This window comes from Melospiza melodia, chromosome 13, assembly GCF_035770615.1.
Source record: "Melospiza melodia melodia isolate bMelMel2 chromosome 13, bMelMel2.pri, whole genome shotgun sequence".
NCBI classification, from domain to species: Eukaryota; Metazoa; Chordata; class Aves; order Passeriformes; family Passerellidae; genus Melospiza; species Melospiza melodia.
In genome coordinates, this window is record NC_086206.1 from 13,812,668 (window position 1) to 13,829,199 (window position 16,532).

At 37.1% G+C, this 16,532-nt stretch overlaps 1 long non-coding RNA gene across 1 annotated transcript; it reads right to left on the reverse strand.

The window, feature by feature from the left end:
* Nucleotides 1-81: 81 nt before the first annotated feature.
* Nucleotides 82-4,283, reverse strand: LOC134424050 (uncharacterized). The gene is made up of 5 exons (XR_010029320.1): nt 4,183-4,283; nt 2,960-3,008; nt 2,134-2,219; nt 311-444; nt 82-166 (listed from the first exon to the last, which is right to left on the reverse strand). It is a non-coding gene; the product is annotated as an uncharacterized LOC134424050 (long non-coding RNA).
* Between the last annotated feature and the right edge of the window lie 12,249 nt (nt 4,284-16,532).

The window sequence follows — 16,532 nt, forward strand, 5'->3', positions numbered from 1 at the left end:
TCTGGGCAGATTGTAGATGATGTTTGAAGTTTAGGGGTTCAGGGTTTAATACAATACTTACAGAAATTCCCTGCATGACCTCACCAAAGATCACAAGGAAGCATTTGAAAAGCTATTGAAAAGACAGCAGCTCCAGTCAGCAGAAAGCTTCTTGTTCTCATAGGAACTAAACAAGAAACTCAAACAGATGATGGAAACAAGAGAACAGGTTTGTTACAAAATCTTTCCTCAACAACATGAATATGTATTTATTGGTACATACATACATATTTAAAATGTAAATTATGGAAATGTATACACACACACACACCTTTTTTCCCCAGCAATTATTCCTTAGAGTGGACAAGGATGAAAGCCTTTCATATTTTTGCTGGAGTTCTAACTTGTTCCTGTGCGCAAATTTTCTTTTTTTCCACTCCTAAGTTTCATCAAACAGAATGGTCTCTGTGTAATAGAAATAGCGTCTGTCAGCAAGATTGTGTCTTCAAGCACTAACAATTTCAACCAGCAAATAAAATGACCCAGAAATCAGAAAATTATATATACAATTTTTGTTATTGTGTCTCCCCACTATCCCATCCAGGAAGAACATGCTGTCTTTAGGTAAGTGCTCTGTGAATGTTTTCCTTCAGTCGAACACATGATCCCATCCACCCTCAAGAGGCGAAGGTGGGGCTGTGTTTGTTGTTTGTTGAGCAGCCTCTAGTGGTTCCCCAAGGAGCCACCCAAGGCTGTAACTGCTGCAGAGGCAGCAGGTACCTGCTCACACCTTGCACTCAGAGAAATGCTCTGAAATTGTCATCTGGCTAGAACACTGAGAAAACTGTTGGGCCTTTCTTTAGCCACCTCCATTTAACAGAGAAATTCTCCTAGCAATGAAAAATCTTTATTAGGCACCAATAATTTGAATAAAACTTCCTATTACTGAGACATTCCTGCTTAGGCTGATAAAATCTTCATTCCTAAAACAGGTGGTCCCTGGGCAGCAGCAGTGTGAGCCGTTAATATAATAAAAAAACGTCCAGCATATGAAAGACTGAATATATATTAATAATGAAAAAATTAATTATAAAATGAATTATAAATGATTTAAAATGTTTCCATTGTTTATAAAATTAATTGTCCATTAATTATAAAATTAATTATAATGGCTTTCTAACTGTTGCCACTGTTTATGTTTAAATACATAAACTTGGTGCTCTAATATTCTATTACCTTGAAAATGTAAAGAATTTCAAGCTTAGAAATTTTGGGCTCAGAAATTTACAAACCTATATCTAACTATTTTGTGATGATAGATTGATATTAATAATTTTTTTCAACTTTTAGTACCAGATCTTTTCCACTAAATATCAAGAAGATTCAGCAGCATATGTGTTAGTTCACGTGTAAAAACTAGTGATCATCACAGCAAAGAACAAAAGCTATATTTGAACTATCTACTAAATAATTCCTCTGACTACCTAAAACTAAACTCCAAAGTGCTCCAACCATTTTTTTTCAGCCTGGTTAGGATTCTGAGAAAAGATTTTTCAGCTGATTCTCTACATTTGCATCCTAAAACTACTGTTGAAGCTCTTCCCACCAGTAATTAATTACTCAGTGCACCAGGCATGTTTTCAGTACAGCCCAGATCCAGCAGCCCTGCCCCGAGGGGAGCACAGCTGCCCCACCTGTCAGCATGCAAATATGTTTGGTATGCCCAGTCACATTCACAGCAAAGCCTGCAGCCCACTAACAGAAAGATTAAGGTTTCCTATTACTGTGAGGCACGTTTCCAGCGGATCAAAACAATGGACTAAAGGGATACTCTGAAACTAGGAAGCCGAATTTGCAAGATTTTACACTTCTACTAAAGATACCTTGAACCCCTAAAAGAAAAAAAATCCTTTTTTTTTGAGTTTCTGAAACCCAGTACAGCCTGGGGTTTGATTTTTTTTCTTTTTTCTTTTAAATTTCTTTTTCCCCAAAATGCTTTTCCAATTGCTTTTAGGTGACAAAAGCTTCATGATTTTAGATCATTGAATAATGTTCTGAAATAATATCTCATCAATCCAGGATCATGAAATAATTTCAGAAATCTTATTTGTACTAAGTTAAAGAATATTTCTGTAGTCATTGCTTTGTACTTACTTCTTTGTATCCCAGGCTGGTAGTCCAGGATAGCCTCACAAGGTGGGAAGTGATAGGAAAGTTTGTCATCAAAGTTTCTCCGAGATCTGAGAAACAAAATGATTAAATATCTGGACTCTCATCTTTCATTTTTGCCCCCATCTCATCCTTACATTTACAGGTCTCAATGAGGTTGGTCCTCCACAGTCATTTTCACCTGTTATCCAATACTCCCAGCTAGATGCCAGTTTTTGCTGCCTGTTTATTTATGCTCAAACCTCTCTTTCACACTATCCCTTAAATCTAAAAAACCCTGCTCAAATTAATTAGTATTCAACTTACCAACCTCAAGGCATGTTTATGTCTGATGTTTACAGTAAACTGCCAGTTGCAGTGGAGAGGAAGGTTGTATGGAGGGAATTTTGATACCATAAACACTGTTACTTCCAGCTTCAGGAAGTCTACTAAGTATGCAAATAACTGGACTCTTTTTGCTTTATTGTTTATTATTTCTTCCACTAAATTAGCTGCTGCAGCTATTGCAATATGGCTGAAATAAATCTCAATGCATTGTTTGAAGATAATGGGACAGAAAGATGACTATTGCTGCGTCTATTCTGTTTGATACTGTGCTTGTATTAAGTAATTTCCATGTGCCAGGAGCAAAGCTGCCTAATCAACATTTATACTCAGGTAGCACTGTGCTTAATTCACCTTTTAAAATTTTTTTTAGACACAAACTGATTTTAACTGTTTTTAGAAACAAAGATATTTTGTTAGTACTATATAGTAAAATTTAGATTTATCTGCCTTACTTTGGCAAAGGACTTGAAGGACTAAAACTTACTCTTTTACTTCAATCCTCACTCCATATCTCAAGGGGAAAATTCAGTTATCTGTAAAAAAGGGAAAGGGAAATGTAGTAAACTGAGCTCCATCAGATCAAATCAGCTTCACCACAATAAACTGGTCTGATTCTATATTATATTATGCAAGAAAGAAAATAATGAATCCCTGAAGTTTATATGCAGAAACTCAGTTTATCCCTGATTTGTAATGTATTTTCTGTGCACAGACACACACACACACAGAGGAAAAGGGCTATTCCCAGCAGCAGTGAATCTTTGATATTCCTGCTCGACCCAGCAAGGGTTAAGAGATAGTGTACAAATAACAAACTTCATTATTGGAGTAGTAGCTCTCACAATGTTAAAGGACCATTCACAGATAATCACAAAATGAATTAATCATGTGTTTAGAAGGACTATTCAATTTGTGCATGATGTCATGCCTCTATGAAGACAAGTTGAGAAAATAGACATACAAAATACTGAACAGAATAATCAGATCTCTCATGGTGTGGCCTCTGTTGTCAAAGGCCAGTGAGGCTGTTCTCATTTACAAGTTCAAGTCATGACAGAAGGAAAATTCATGGGATAATTTTGCAAGACACAGGGTTAGCAGGACTTGTGTTAAGGCCTCACTGCCATAGTACCTCAAACACATTTTTCCTGTGTTTCTTGAAAACTGTACAGAGTTTACTTAACCTACTACATTTTCTGTCTGTAAAATCAGAAAGAATGCTTATCTGATAGGCAATTTGGGTACAGAAAAATCTGTAAGTAATCTTCAGGCCTATCAAATTTCATGCACTAAAATGAGATTTCCACAACTGCTTCCAAAGTCACATTCCCATAGAGCCAGCCCTCCATAGCTCTGCTGGGCAGTGCCACAGCTCCCCTTTTCTCCCACCTCCCAGTCACAGCCCCAGGCTCCCTCCAGCCTCTGCTCCCAGCACTTTTCCCACAAATCTGTTCCAAGGCACCAGTGTGCCCTGTGGGCAGGAGGATACTGCTTGTTTCAGGGGGTCTCCTGTTTGTGCAGCTACAGATCTAAGATGGTGCAGAACTGGAGAAAGTAAAGTCCTTTGGGTGGCAGAAGCATCTTCTGAAACAAATATTTGGCTAGATCTATAACACCAGGAAAATCAAATCTCTGATTCAGCCTATGTGACAGGGGTTAAAAAAATGAGTGAACAAGTTTGATGTGATAAAAAGTGTTGTCTCTTACTTTTCCTGAGGCTTTTTTCCTATTTGCTAGTGAAGTCTTGCTCCTTTGCAACCACCTGTGGTTGATTTTGTTGTGTTTTGTTTTCTGGGAAAAAAAACCCCTGAAATAGAAAAATATATGTAATTGGAAAAATACCACAAATAAAAAGTTACACAGAAGGCAAGCAATTGTAAAGAGAACTGTGTTGTCCAACAGCAAACAGCATTCACAGAAGAAAATTCAGGCAGACACAGCCAAAGCAACTACAGAAGTATGCAAACACGATTCTGTAGCTAGAGGAATACTAACAATGAAAACAAAAGATATATTGTTAATACAAATGATGGAATGAGAAGAATTGTAAACAAAGTCATTCACTGAAAAAAACCATCAAATTGAACATTCAGTGAATAAGTTAAAAAAAAATTTAAAAGTCCCACACCTGGAAATGTAAATAAAAGGAATATTGAGAGAGAGAGATGCCACACAGAAAAGATTAACAATGAAAAAAAGTCATTGAAAGACATAGAATATTTTCCAGCTTCCTCTGAAGGTTGGATTTACAGCAAGGAAGATGAAGGCAGGATATTTATACCATGATAGGTTAAGCCTCTAGTTTAAGCAAACAAATTGTGAAAGTATTCTCCTTATTTTTAAGTATAGTTGATAGTCAAATAAGAGCTTCCCCTAAATTGCTTCAGGAAGTACTTACTCCTCTCTAGGTTAAATAGGGAGTCCAGAGAGTGAGAAGTGGCTCAGCCAAATCAACAGTTCCTGGAGGGAGGGCACTGAGTCCTGTCCCCACCTTTCCAGCTCCTATTTCTTTTCTCCCACATCTTTCTTGTGCTGCCTCTGAAGTTTATCAGATTCTTTCCAAGGTCAGACAACAAAATTCACTAACTTGGTAAAAAATGTTTGGAAGGTGGGCAAAGGTAACTCCTGCTGTTTTATCAGGTTGAACAGACTGCAGCCAGATGAGCTGCAGAGGTGGCTGGAGGTCAGCAGGGGGTCCCAGAGCCAAGAACAGAGTGGGGTACAGGAGAAGGGCAGAGGGAAGAGGGAAGTGATTTCTGACAACAATCAGCTTTTAGCTGAAGTCAGCCAGTTCTGTAACTTAAGCACCTTAGTTAAATAATGAAGTTATGTGGAGGGAGCTGTGCACTGCCATCCCTTATGTGCACAGAGGAGGTGCCATTACTGCTCTTGCATCTTCACACCCTTATAGTTCTTATTCATGTTAATCATCTCCCCAGCAGTCTACTAAAGCTGAATTAGGAACATTTTCCACTGCCAACCTCTCCTGTGCTATTCTGCTCCACAGCACTGCTTTTTTATTATAGTACTGAAAGTTTGACACAAGAGGAAGGTAGTGTTAGATTTACACACTTCTAGGTTTTATTGCAAATCTCATTATGCTTGTTGGGTTTTATTTTTAGACTCAAACCCTTATATTGTGCAAATAGATGACAATCCACATTCTCAAATTTTCATTTCTCAGTGGTGTTCTCTGTTTTCTTGTTTATAGAGCCTTTTGTTATATATTTAAAAATCCCTGAGTCTTTAACATACCTTATATATATTTCAATATGCCTTCCTTAGTCAGGAAGGTTTTGTATAGTATTCAGATTAAATTTAGCCAATTTACAACTTTTTTTTCTATTTCTAATAGCCAGGCCGCTTGCCCCTATTCATCCAAGTTTAAGCAAAAGGTGTAACAAGGATTCTACTGCCTGTAGGAACAGATGAACAAACAAGCTGCTACAGGGCATGCCAGGGTGTGAACACAGCACATCACATGCTCTGCAGAAGCTCTGCAACCTGTTCCTTCTCCAGTTTGTTGTGACCTCTTACTGCACAAATCTGCACTTTATGATACCTTGTTAGCCAGCAGGAATTTGTGTACAATATATATTTATTCAGGCTACATGACCGTGCTGGGCCCTTTGTTCTTAATATACAACATTATTTTATTCTGGGAGTTACAACTTTCCAATATTTTTAGATAGCAGATGGATCTCATATTTCAACCACACACGCACATGGCAGTAGCCTACAGGTATAAAGAAACTTGTAGGCATCAGGAATCTCATCATGAAGAGTAAATACACTTTAGGAAACCCTTCCAAAAGGAAAAAAATCCTTGAAACCAGCTGTCTTTTTGGGCAAATTTTTATACTTTGGTTCATTTGAAAATCTAAGCATTCAGCACATACCTAATTTTAAGCTTGGGAGTGGTCATATTAAAGTCAATGAGGGGAAATAATGATAATGTATGCAACAGTTTTGCAGAAACAAACTCCTTGCACCAGTAGGGATTTTCCTTGCTTTTATAAAAAATTACTTGATTGACTTTAGTAAATCAATCCATTTATACTGTGAAAATATGACACCCTCTGTACACCAATCTCTCCCTGTGCCTCCCAGAGTCTATCCCTGTGCACATATATGTGCACACAAATACAAACTGTTCCTGTGTGCTCACTGGCTCCTCATGTTGCTTGAGCAAAAGGTAAAATGATGATTTGTTAGCTCATCAAACCTTTTCTGAACAGATATCCTTTTTCTCTGTGTTCTGGTGGATATGTAAATATTGTAGATTCTAAAAGAAACAAATGCCAGAGGCACTGAGGTAGGTGTGTCACACAAACTAAAGCTCAGAGAAAAGTTGGGTGGCATCTGCAGCACCTGCCCAGCCCAACTGGCTGAGCTGAGTGAGAGGGTGAGAAATGGAGAGCTGAGGGCACAATAACACATCAGCACTGCCAGGGGATTGAGCTTTCTAAATACACTGGTGCATAATGGGCAGCCTCAGTTGGAGACACGTTTAAATTCCTGAAGGAAGCTGTGCATGATAAATACCTGAAACTAAGACAGTGCCTGGGATAAATATGTTTTAGACTGAGAAGGAAATCTGTTTTGAATTAATTATAGATGTAGCCTTCACTTTGGCTTCTCTGAAGTATAATTTGCCCAAAACAAAACTAATCTGCAAAAATTCTCTCTTGTGCTACTGTGCTCATTACATCTACATGGAAAATACATAATCATTTCAAAACATAATTTTAGAGGTCTGATGTTAAAATCACTAATCATGACACAGCATACCAGAAAATACATCAGAGGTCTTAAATATATTAATAATTCTAAAAAGAATTTTTCATGCTTCTAAGATATCTTACAGTAGCTTCTGAGCTCATTTCTAAAAGAAGTGATGAACACAAACCAACTATTTGTGTAGGATCTTCCATATAAGTGTAAGATATAACCTGAGATTTCAGTCTGACCTCTGAGACATGTTGAAATCAAATGCCTAAAATGCAGGGTTTCACTCTGGAAACTTATTTTTTAGTTTCTGCAAAATGATTTTTCCAGATTAAAATTGCTGTTTCAGATTGCTTTGTGGCTACACGTTCCTTGCTTTTGTTTAAAACATCTTTAGAGGCCTTTGCAACCAAAATATGAAACTTTTACTTTAATTAAGTTGCAGAGAACTTTGTCTATAAAGGCAATTATTTATACCTTTAATATATACTTCAGTCATTCCAACTGTATCCTGAGGAAATGTTAATTTTTAAACTTTAATGTATTATTTTAATGTAAATTTCTCTGTTACTATTTCTGCCTTATTCTAATTCAGGAAGCTACTTGGAAAACCCTGCTAAGATAAATTCCATACTAGTTTAGAAGTCTACCTTCATTAAGAGCTCTATTGAAGTACCTACTTAAGTAGTGTAAATTCCTTTAGAATTTATATAAATTTGATTTTAAAAAATCTAAGCATTCTGATAATAAAAGTTTTTAAGTGTTTAGCCCACCTGTGCCATGTGATAATAATTTTGTTAGACTTACATTTAATTATGGTAATATATTATTACACTTATCTCACTCTTACAATGGCATTTACTGTGTAGCCTTGGGTACCTCCCTTCACCTTCTGTTTTCCTGACTGTAAAGCAGGAACAATAACAGCAGGAGTCACACACGGCCTCTCTGAGCTGTGCAAGGGGGGCTTTGACGGCAGTCAGGTCATCAAGGCACCCCCTCTAACCCATTCTTCCCTCTCGCTTTCCTTTCCAGGCATAATGAAATTTCTACAGGAATGTTTTATATTAAATACAAAACTGCACTCCTTGCCCAGTATCAACAACCATCTGAAGTTGCTATGAATGTGAATTCTACTCAGAAAGAAACACAAACAAAACTCCTCTTTTGAGATGCAGGTAATGTTGTGGCATTAAAGGGAGTGCCCTCCTGACCCCTGCTCTTGTCCTGAGGCAGCAGATTGGGTTACTTGGTATCATTGCCTTGGCTTGGATAACTGCTCATAAAGTTACAGAGTTTTAAAATTCCTGCAACACCACTTATTTCCACAAACACCTGCAGTTCTGGTTTCCATACGCCAGTTTTAAATTCAGTAGAGAAATATTTCTTGTCTTTTACTGCCTTTCTTCCTAAGGATCCCCCTAATTTCTTGTGGACTGAATGGAGTCCTACCAATTTTGTTAATCACTGCAAAAAAGCAATTTTTCATTTCCTGAACTTCCTTTTGTACTGATTAAAATCCTTCTCCCTTATATAATAAAATAAAAAGAAATTAATGCTGTATTACTTATTTGCTGTCATGTTATCATTAATTACACACCCAGAGTTAGAGTTTAAACAACAGATTTCAAAGATAATTAACTGTTTCAAATTAGTTCAGGATGTTATAGAAAAGGAGAAAAATCCTTTTTTTTTTTTTTTTTTTGGAATTGGATACTTTAGTTATTACTGTTTATTTAATATTGCTCTTTGAAGAATTGAATGCACTATAATACTGAACAAAATATAGGAAGTTGCTAGCTCAAGAGCCTTATCTTTATCTTCTGATCAGAGAAATGAAATGAGATTTCCTGTGGTTCTTTTTTGCTTGTCTGTTCACTTTACAGCAAAGTACTGATCTAAGGCACATTTCTACATCACAGTTCCAGCCTTTATCAGTGATCAGACATACATCATCCTTCTCCTTAAACAGGAATGGTGGTGAGCTACTTTTTGTGGAAAGGGGAACCAGCAGAAAGAAAAGGAAGTGGTTTTGCCTCAAGCAGCCAAGGTGAAATGTATGTTTTCACTTACCCTGAGAGCAGGAAACTTCACTTACCCTGAGACCAGGAAACTTCACTTCCCAGGCTTAGCAATGCCACACTGTGTGTTTATTTTTGCCTATACATGTGAGAAATGAGAAGGGATTTCCCTGGCACGCAGACAGCTGTGGCAAGGTGGGATTTGGAGGGGTCTCTGTTCACTCCCTGTGCTACCCTGGCAGCTGAGGAGAGCTCAGTGAGCTGCCCTGCCAAGGGACTGCCCCGGGCTGGCCTGGCTGCAGCCACCAGGGCCAGCAGCTCCTAAAGCAGGGCCCCAGCTCCTTCAGAAATGGTGGTTCCAGGCTGCCACATGCATTGGGGAACCCAGCAACTCTAGGAGCAGCTGAAGCACAAAAAGGGGTGTTATGTCCCCTGCTGTAAGGAGGAATGTGAGTGTGAGGAAAGTGTAGGACAGACCACACTGCCATAGGTCAGCCTAGAGCAGAGACCTGCTCACCTCCCACAGCTCCCTCACCCACAGGGAAAAAACACAGCAAAATTTTCCCTGGGTTCTTAAACAGCTTCATTGCTTTTGGTACTCTTTAGCACTTGTGGATAAACACCACTAATTTAAAAGATTAAATTTAAAAGATTAAATTACACCACTACCTCTCTGTGAAATTATCAGTGTGCCCAAAACTATTTACTAGAGGTAAATTATAGAGCAACAAGGAAACAAGTGTTCTATAACCAATGCAAAATGAATTTGGTGCTTGGGAAATGCACAGCTATGTTTTCAAACACAAGCCAAGAATTTTTTTTCGTGCTCTTGTGCTCAGGATGCTAAATATTTAACTTTATTCAACCAATGGTATTATGAAATGAAATGAAAGATCCTATCACATGGCCAACCCAACAGTTACACTGGGCTATTTAATTGTCTGGTTAACTCCAGCCAAAGTTCAGTGACCCACAGCAGGTGAAATTCTCAGTGCAGAGTGTGATAACATCTTTGTGATCAGAACAGCGTATGTTTTCCTTGCTCTTGTGCTCAGAGAATTTCTGTGTATTTCCAGTGGTTAAAAGATGTAATTTTCTGTATCTTGGAGAGAGCAAAGTACCTTTCTGTGTATCAAACATAGAAAAACTGTGATGAGAATTGAAGAATCAAAGGAAGAAAAAGGGTGAGATGTAGGAAAAATATTCTGAAGTTTTTATATTATAATTCTTCATTTGTAATATGAAAGGAATGTGAGTATAAGTGAAAAAATAGCAACCTTGAAATGTTAAAGTGTAAAAACAACATCTTTTTTTTTAGGAAGCTTCCCTATTTTTTACAAAGTTGCCTAACTTAAGCCATTACATAAAACGGCAATTGTGGCTTATGGCCATTATTCCTTGAATAATTTGCATTTTCCTGTTCTTGTTCTTTGTGTTTCCATTGCTGCTGGAAATGTATCAGGTCCCTGGGTGCACTAATTACTCTTAATGACCCTCCACTCCACAGACCCTGCCTCTAGGCCTGGAAATCCATATAAATTCAGGCCTGGAACTTCACCCCTACTTGACCTGCCTTGCTGGAGTGCCTGTTTGAGTTCTGCCCTGGCCATGCCTGTGCTTGGCCATGTACCTTATTGATACAGGTCCTGACCTATGGTCTGACTTCCTGACATGACCCTTACTGACCACTGTGCTCCTGCTTGCTCATCACTGGCTGGTTCTGATTTTCATTTTACTTTAGCTGTCAAAGAACAAAATAAGGTGTGTAATGTAAAATAGTTGGGTTATAATGTAGCATACAATGCAAATCTTGGGGTAGAATGGATATTTAGGGAAATGGTTATTGGGTAGAAATGTTTCATTCAGGATGTCTTCTTCCTAGAAGTGCTAGGAGAAGTTCTTCAGCAAAATAAGTTTCTTCTGATAATTTTAAAAGTAGGATTAATCAATTAGTGTAATGCTATTCAACATTACAAATGTAAGAGGATTAAGCTAAACCTTGTTGAAAGACACCAAAACCACTACATACAGAAGCTGAACATAGCAATAGAGAAAAAAGGTATTTGAAACCAAATCTATTGATTCTGTTTTCTGCTTTACCCTCAACACTTCTCTTATTTTCTTACAGGCAAAGCTTTTGCAACATTCTTATAATGGATATCTTCAAGATATTTATCATCTTCAAGAACCATTTCTAATTTAGCCATAAGGAAGTCAAGTCTTTCTGAAACTTTTTGAGAGCATCTCAAAACTACCAAAATCATAGAAATCAACAATATCACCTGGCAGGAGACAGGAGCTACTCAAATTCAAGTCAAGGTCCAGCTCTACATGCCTATTGATGGCTTGGCAGGGAGAAGTTGTTTCCAGCACAGACTTTTCACAGACTGGCATGAGGCAACTGTTAGGCACTCTGTCAGGCATTCTCAGATTGCCTAATTTGTGCAATATTTGAAACAATGTGGGCTTAGGCTCCTGAAGAGCAAAAAAGAGATGAACTAGATCACTCTGAAATGAATGCTTAATATATTATTGTGGATTTTTGTGAACATTTCTGTCTCAATGACTTGAACCTTAAATAGGTTCACAACTGAAACAATGAACAAAGTATTTCACTGCTTGTTTCAGTGACTTTCAGAGTATTAAACTTAAGCTTAACTTTTTAAAATGGAAAAGTCACATGGTGGCAGGAGAGAACAAGGCATGTAAAAACCTGTGATGCTAAATGCTTCCCTCAGATTTAACTACCTAATGTTCCCTTCTACAGCACAGCTGAAGCTCTGTGGCTGTATTTTTAAATCTAACAGGCCCTCATAGTTGCAGTGTTTAAAAAGTGTCCATGACTTCTAAGTTTCTGATACTAATCACCAAGTTCACCAGTAAATATTAATATTATAGTGACTTGTGAAATTATGTAGTAGAGTTAAGGTATTGAATCTGCAACTTGTTTTCAGATTGTTTACACTGTAATACATTCCCACAGCATCAGAGATGCAACGACTAGAAGTGATCTTCACACAGCTATCTTCCTATTGTGGCTCTTATGGTGACACCAATGACAGGTCATAAACACTGCTTCAAATTCACAATTCTATGAAAATGAAATATTTAGCCATTAATTTTTTGTGTAATGTGCTATACCACGAACAGGTCTGCTGTGCAAAAATGAGAAATCTGATTTTTCAGTTTAAGATCCAGTAAGAGCAGGCTAAACTTCTAATCCTCCAATTTACAACCATCTGAACATACCCTTCACTTTAATCACAATACATTGTTTGTAGGTGTCTCAGTGCAGTTCACACTGTTTCCTAGTTAATAGCCCATGGAAATAGTGATGCACTTACCTGCACACACTATTGGTACCTATACAGGTGCAGCCAAAACTGAAGACTGACCATTAATTTTGCAATCAAGATTTAGTTCTGATAGCTGACTTCTAGTAGATAAATAATAAGTGGATTTTGCTGTTTAGCAGATGTATAATTGATTCCTAATTCAAGAGCTGTGACTCTTTAACCTGTATTTGAAGACTTCATGGCATCTTTTTCAATAATGCCATCATTTAAATCACTGACTTGACACATTCCATAAAATAATTTTCTTCTAATCTGAATATTTCTTCAACTTCAATCTATTTTAAAATGTTGAATCTTTCTAAGAACCATCCACGTCATTTTTAGCATATTTGATTTAACGGGAAAGAAGACACAAAGAAATTCAATAGTACACAACTCTCTTATCTCTTATGGAGATAAGAGCACGAACTTTTACAGTCCTCAGAGCACGAACTTTCTGAGGACTGTAAACAGTGTTGTAACGTTTCTGAAATCCTGGTGTCCCTCATCATAGCCCTGGTCACAGCCAGCTCTTAATGCTAACAGGAGCAGCATAGGCTACTCACCCTCTCAGAGGACAGGCTTATGTCTCTCTAAACTCTGGTTTATTGAATTTTTTTCTTAAATCTACTGAGCACCAGTGTGGATCACACTGAGAAGTCTTCTAATAAGGAACTGTTTCAGTGATTAACTGCTCTGACAAGAAAGCATTCACAAAAATTTGAAAATGTCTTGCAACTGAATAGTTTTCACTTCCCTGTCTGCTCTCTTTCTATACTCAGTTCTCATGGCTGAACTTCTCAATTCCAGTTTAAGTCTATATAATTCTTAATAATCTTGACTAACTTATTTCTCATGCTTTTCTACTCAAAAAAGCAATAGCTTTTCCTTTGCCTTCCCTTTTCCCAATATATGCAGAAAAGAGAATAATACAAGAGCTGTACACTAACCTGTAGAGAAAACCTTCATCACTGTTAATATTTGCTACTTCCGCATCTTCTGAAATATTTATTCTTTATCAGACTCTTGCTTGAATGTGAAGAAATTGAATTCCTATGTTGTTTCTGTGTCATCTGTTAGCTTCTTTTATTCCTTTCACCCAGGCACTGCAGGCAAATCTTTCATTTAGTCCTGCTAATTGTAACCCTAAAAGTTCCATAACTGCAGCCTTAACTGTCTTTAAAATGTGTCTTTTGCTCTACTTCTACCTAGAAAACGTTCTGGAGGTTTAAACATTTTTTTTCCTAACATAATGCAGTTGCCCTGTTTCTTCTTGTAAATAAGGATCTCTGATTTCCCTCGTGCTACTCCTTAAATTGTGAGTTGCCTGTAAATATTCACAAAGCTTCATTGTTTTAATCCAGGTATAACTCTTTTGCCTTGATGTTTTTGATGTCAACAGGCAACAAATAGTGTGAGGCTGATGCTTTATGTCCTTTTCTATCCTTCTTGTATATTGGCTGCACGAGCTAAAAATTTCTCAGGCTTTCCTTCAATCCATTTAATATTACATGAATTCACTTTAGGCAGCATAATCCTACTATAGTAAATGTGAAAAAATCCTGATGTAAACCCTTGGAATGTTGACAGCAAGTTTCAGGCTGGGAAATATTGAAATGTTAAGAGATAATTGTTAGAAGATGATTAATTTTTACAAATGTGAGAAATTCAAAGTATCTGATCACCTAGTACTCAGTGTTCTAAGCAGAGTTGCACTGACTCCACATGATGTTCCCTGCACTTCAGTGTAGTCTGAGGTGATTTCACTCAGGTGACTGAAGTGGCTCTCTCTTGGCTCAGCCTTCTGCCTTGCTGTGTCATGAGAAATAACTGGACACTGAAAACACACAGCAGACCTCATAAACAAGGGTAGAAGGGTTAGGAAGAAAGAAAAAAGAAAAAAAAATAAGAACTCAAATGACATGAAGCCTCTATTTTCCTGGGAGAATCTGAGTGTGTCTCAAGTTAATAGGAGGTCACTATTTTGATCTAGCTTGAGCAACAGATAGAGGTGAGAGCATGTTAGCCCTGATGAAGTGCAAAATCTGCATTCCTAGGCCTGATGTGTACCTGCTCAAGGAAGCAGCAGACAACCAAGTCATCTGCTTGTACTTTTAGGTGGACTCTTATTGTCCCAGTTACATGACTGCTGTGCTGACAAAAATATTAAATCAGTGAGGATTTTAACTGTGCATACCAACTGCAAGAATTAACTCTATTTACTCTACATAAAAATGAAATTAGTTAATGTTGCTGGTTTAGTATGTTCTAGTACTTCTCAAACAGCCTTCAAAAGAAACACAGTTCTTAGAGATGACTGTCTGACTATCTACTGGACATAGAACCAAGGTCATTAATGAGAAATTAAGAGGGACAGTTCTAGCTCCTTGATGGACCTCCTGATGGACAGGGACTTCAGTACTGTGAGTAAAAAGCAATGGAGAAAATGTGAAAAAATAATATTGAGGCAGAAAATTCAGGCATGGACTGATAGAAAAGAAAATATTGGTCAGGCAGCTTGTACTAAAGTTTCCCTGCGTGTTTTCTCACACGCTGAGTTGGGAAATACTTGACTCTTTGTGGCCTAGAAGTTCAGTTGCAGTGCTCATGTGCTTATCAGATAGCAAATCTCCTGGTGTGCTCTGTGTTGTTGAATAGTGAGTGATTCCTATCTCAAGAACATATTGGGAAATACAGCTTCACTTTTTTATGAGTAGATAACTGAAACTGCTGCTTTTTTGTGAGATAATGTCACATTGCTATATTGAATGCCCTATAGCAATTAAAAGCTATTAGAGGGGTGAAAAATAGTGGTAGGTAAAGGCTGGGGTCAAGTCTAAAGTATTTCATCTGTTGCTTACTTTTTGTTGCAAACAAGATCTTGCTAAAGTTTTCTTTAATTCCAGTGAAGGAGTCCTGTTGAAGGAAAACCCTCTGTGCTGTGGACTTCTATTCAGGAGAAAAAGTACTTTTTGATAAGAAGCAGGAATAACAAATACATATGCAAAGTTTAGAGAAATATTCTTCCATTAGGAGCTAAGGATTTAACCTCCCTGTGTTTATTTCAGTTTACAAGCTAAATCAATACAACTCAAATATCCTGCACTTCAAAATTAAAAATTATTCAAAATTTCAAAAATTAATGGCTGGTTAGTATTTGTAATTTCTTTTTAAAGATGAGTAATATAGCTATTTAGCAACTGTCCAGAACAAGGAAAATGAAATCACAACATGCTTCGTAATCAGTAGTTATCTTGATCTTATTACAAATGTTTGACTTAAAAATTTACAAAGCAAGTGTAAAAAATGTTAAGCACAATTGAAATAAATAAAACTTCAAAAGCAAACACTTGATGCCATGTAATTTTTCACAGTGAGTTTACACACATTCACAAAACTAAAGCCCTTGCAAATACTAATTTTATTGGTTTCCTATGGCAAGGTCCACTATTCTATAAGAATAGAAAAATATAACTATTTTATTTGCAAGGTGAAGTTTTTCTGATATGAGACATTTTGTACTACTACCATAATTTTCTTACACATAAGATTAATAGGAAGGATGTCTCCTTCCTCCTCACCTGAGCCTGATCCAATTCTTCCACAATTTAATAGACCTCTTGGAAGCTTAACTTCTTTGAATCAAAATTTTTGAGGATGCTCAAAGTATATATGTTTAATACATCAAATTGCCACTGAAGTATGCAATGTGTTTGCCATCAGATCCAGCATGCAGTCTGCAGTGGTGTTTGCCATACAACACAGTTCTCATACTCCATTTTTGACTTGTTCAAACCCATTACCCCAAGATAATGCAGTAAATGATCTTGACTGTATAAACAACGCTTATTACTTTCAAACCTAAATATAGTAATGAATAAAAAACAGCTTTGAATTTTCCATCAACCCAGAAGACTTTTGTGTCATTAGTACAATAATTTAAAACCATTATGAGCCACATAAAGAATTTAAC